Below are 3825 nucleotides of genomic sequence, written 5' to 3'. Positions count from 1 at the left end.
TGCTCGGCCTGCCTGTCTCGTGAAATTTACCGAATTTCACTTATTTTCTTGAACCTTCACGACTTCCCAGGGTCCCTGCTGCTGCGGGTCCTGGCCCTGCAACGCTCTCCTCCCAGTGCCCTGGCCGCCGGCCGCGTTGTCCTTGCTTCTCCGGGCTCATCCTCCCCCTCGGCCTGCACCGGCGCCCAGGCTGCCTTGAGAACAGGGAAGCTCTCCATCCCGGCCCTGGAACCGTCTGGAACCTAGTAGGTGCCTTTGAATGAAGGCATCAGAAGAGAGTTCCCATGAGCTCCCACCACCCAGCTACAGCCCCCCCACCACCTGGCCCTTCTGCGTGGCCTCCCCCCCACCACTCCAACACCCCCAACCCTGGTCCACAGGCTGCCACCTTCAAGCCCACACTGACCCAGTAGCCCTGTCCTCTGCCCTGAGTGCACAACCTCATCAACCCACACACTGGTACTTCTCTCTTAAAACCAAGAAAACCAAAACCCCACTTGGATCCTGTAACCTGCTCCCCCTCCCTACTGCCTCACCTTTGTCCCTGCCTTTATAGCAAAAGTCCTCCAGGGGTGGTCCCTCCTGGCTTCTCTCATCCTTGGTCCCTAAACCCACACCCCGTCCGAGCCTACTGAATCTGTCATGTCTGGCCCCCAGCTTTGCCCAGGTTACTAGGTCCTCCGCTCACTGGTCCCCTCAGCAGTACCTGTCACTGTTGCCCCCTCCCTGTTCTCCTCAATACCTTCCTCTTTTGGCTTCCTAGACACACCTGACCACTTCTCCTCCTCCTTGGTCACCCCCATCCTCCTACACCAACCCCTTTCTCTCCCCAGCCTCTAGAAGTTTCCATGGGCTGTGTGCAGCTCTTGGTCTTCTGCTCCTTCCCCCACTCTTTACCTTGGTGCTGTCATCCGGACCCACAACTTTGGACACCTCTATCTGCCAATGATGCCCAGATGTGGCCTGAAGGCACGTATCTAACTATGCTCCCTTAAGTGGCTCCAGCTGGCAGCCTGACCTCTCCCCATGCTCTCCTGCATTTCCCCATCTCAGGGACAGCTCCATTTCCTGTCCCTTGGGTCCCAAACCTTGACTCCTCTCTGCCCACCACACATCTTCCCCACACCCCCTGCTACAGCGAATCCTATCAGAACCATCTTGAGGGGATCCCTGGGTGGCGCAGTTGTTTAGCGCCTGCCTTTGGCCCAGGGCGCGATCCTGGAGACCCGGGATCGAGTCCCACGTCAGGCTCCCGGTGCACGGAACCTGCTTCTCCCTCTGCCTGTGTCTCTGCCTCTCTCTCTCTCTCTGTGACTATCATAAATAAATAAAAATTAAAAAAAAAAAAAAGAACCATCTTGAAAGTAGGTCCAAAATCTGACACTTCTCACCCCATCCCCTGGCCAGGCCACTGCCTCTCCTCAGGGACCTCGTCTGGCCTGAACTCCTGCCTCTCCCACCCCCTTGTCCAAACAGCAGCCAGAGGGATGATAGGAGACAGAGGTCAGGCCACATCCCTCCTCTGCCCAAACCGGTCCAGTGGCTCCTCACTGAGCTCCGAAGAGAAGCCCCTGCCCCTGCCTCATCCTGGCTCCTTCCTTTCTTCAATGGGGACCTTGCCCAGCAGGCTGGCTCCTTGCTGGCACTCACCGCCCCCAGGGCCTTTGCTCTCACAGGAACAGGCCCTTGGCCTGGAACAGCTTTGCCTACATCGGTTCAAGCTTCGGTGTCAACTTCTGAGTCAGGATTCCCTGACCCTGAGGCCTCAGATCAGACGTGTGCTTCCTGTTCTCCCCACTGTATTCTCCTCGATTTCCCCACCTACACTTACCACCGTGTGATGTGCTTTCTGTTTCACTTATACAGTTATTTTGATGCCAGTCCTCTGCATGAGAATGTGAGTTCCACGGAGCAGGGTTCTTGCTGACTTGCTCACTGCCATGTCTCCCTCCTGGAAGTGTCTGGAACATAGTAACTGGACACTCAGCGCATGTGTAGAATAAATGAAGCCGCATGATTTCACCACTGGTAATATTCACAATCCTTTTTCTTTGCATTGGCTATTTCATTTCTCTCTATATATGTATTTAAAGATTTTTATTTATTTATTCATGAGAGACACACAGAGAGAGGCAGAGACACAGGCAGAGGGAGAAGCAGGCTCCATGCAGGGAGCCTGATGTAGGACTCGATCCCAGGACCCCGGGATCCACGCCCTGAGCCACCCAGGAGGCCCATATACCGAGTATTCTTATTAACAGTCTTTGCTAACTGCCACTTGCCTGAGCAAGGGACCTGGTTCCTATCCCCTCCACTCTCGCTCTGTGACCCTGGAGTCTGACCTCTCTCGTCAACTCTGAGCCTCAATTTCTTCATCTGTAAAATAAAGAGCTTGGAAACTTTATATTCACCGCCCTAGATAGGACACCACTATTACTAGCCTAGAATAGAAGACAACAGTAAAAATGACATTAGACAATGTTCTATGGGGTCACCTGGGAGGCTCAGTCGGTTAAGTATCTGCCTTCGGCTCAGGTCATGATCCTAGGGTCCTGGGATGGAGCCCTGCATCGGGCTTCCTGCTCAGCGGGGAGTCTGCTTCTCCCTCTCCCCCTGCGCACCCCCCCTGCTCGTACTCTCCCTCTCTCTCATAAATAAATAAAATCTAAAAAAAACAATGTTCTACAGCTCTGGGGACCCCTTGGCCCTCCTACCTTCTCCTTACTAAAATGTGAGATTCACAAGGTGTAGCCAGGTGTCAAAGACAGGCCAGCACATAGAATAGACTTGCCCCTGGACCTAAGCAGAAGATTGGGAAGAGAATTGAGAGGAAATGACTTTTTTAGGGGAGCCCTGTCCTGGGCTGTGCCCGGCCCCATAAGCTCTTCCTAGAGGCCACGGGGAAGGACAGCCATCCCTTCAAGGTGTCCCTCCTAGCAGCTTATTTAGACTCACAATTCTCTGAGATCGTGCTGTCACCATCCCCATTTTACAGATGAGGAAATCGAGGCTGAGTTGGCACTTGCCCAGCTCACAGAGCACGTCCAGGCAGACAGCGATTGGAACTGGAGTTTGCGTGACCGCTAGCCCTTGGCAGACCCTGGGGTCAAACCCCTCACGTCTGCTCTGGCCTGGCTGTTTGTGGAAACTAGGAGGAGGGCATGGAGAAAGCGGGTGGGGATGGAAGAGTCTACGTGTCAGCCCTGCTCTGGCCTCAGTTTACCCATGTGGAAAGTGCTGCCAGGGACATGCAGTCTGGCTGCCCTGGGCTGTTTTGTAGACAGCTGGGAGAAAGATGTGTCCTCCTCCTCCTGCAATGGCTCTGGGTGTGTTTTTCTTCTGGACGAGGAGTGGGCAGTGCGTAGTCCAGAGCTCGAGGGTGCCTGGCCACCACACGACGGGATGGCCCATCTTAGAATAGGGCCCATCTCCCCGGGAGGCTGAGCCATGAGACACAGGCAGGCGAGCGAGGCATCCCTGGAACGTCTGTGTCCCCTGTCCTGACCTGCGTGGCCCTGCAGCCTCCCCCATTTTACAGTTTGGTATAACCAGATCAGCTAGATTCTTTTTTATTCCTTGTGCACAGAAAAATCCTAATTGATTCAGCCTTTTACTGACACTTTCTGCTCCACCCATAAGCAAGCTGGAGCCTCTCCCATCTTAATAAAAAGGATAAGAAATCAAAAAGCAAAACAACCCCCTCCTTTCCCTCGTGACCTCTGATTCTCTCCTACCTTGGGCCAGGTTTCTCCAAAGGCCCGTCTCTCCTCCGTTGTGACCCTTCCCTTCCTGGTCCCTCATGCCCGCTCTCATCTGCTTCCTGCC

The sequence above is a fragment of the Canis lupus genome, chromosome 10, assembly GCF_003254725.2.
Source record: "Canis lupus dingo isolate Sandy chromosome 10, ASM325472v2, whole genome shotgun sequence".
Taxonomy (NCBI): Eukaryota; Metazoa; Chordata; class Mammalia; order Carnivora; family Canidae; genus Canis; species Canis lupus.
The sequence above is the reverse complement of the archived record's forward strand: the minus strand, read 5'-3'. Positions refer to the sequence as shown.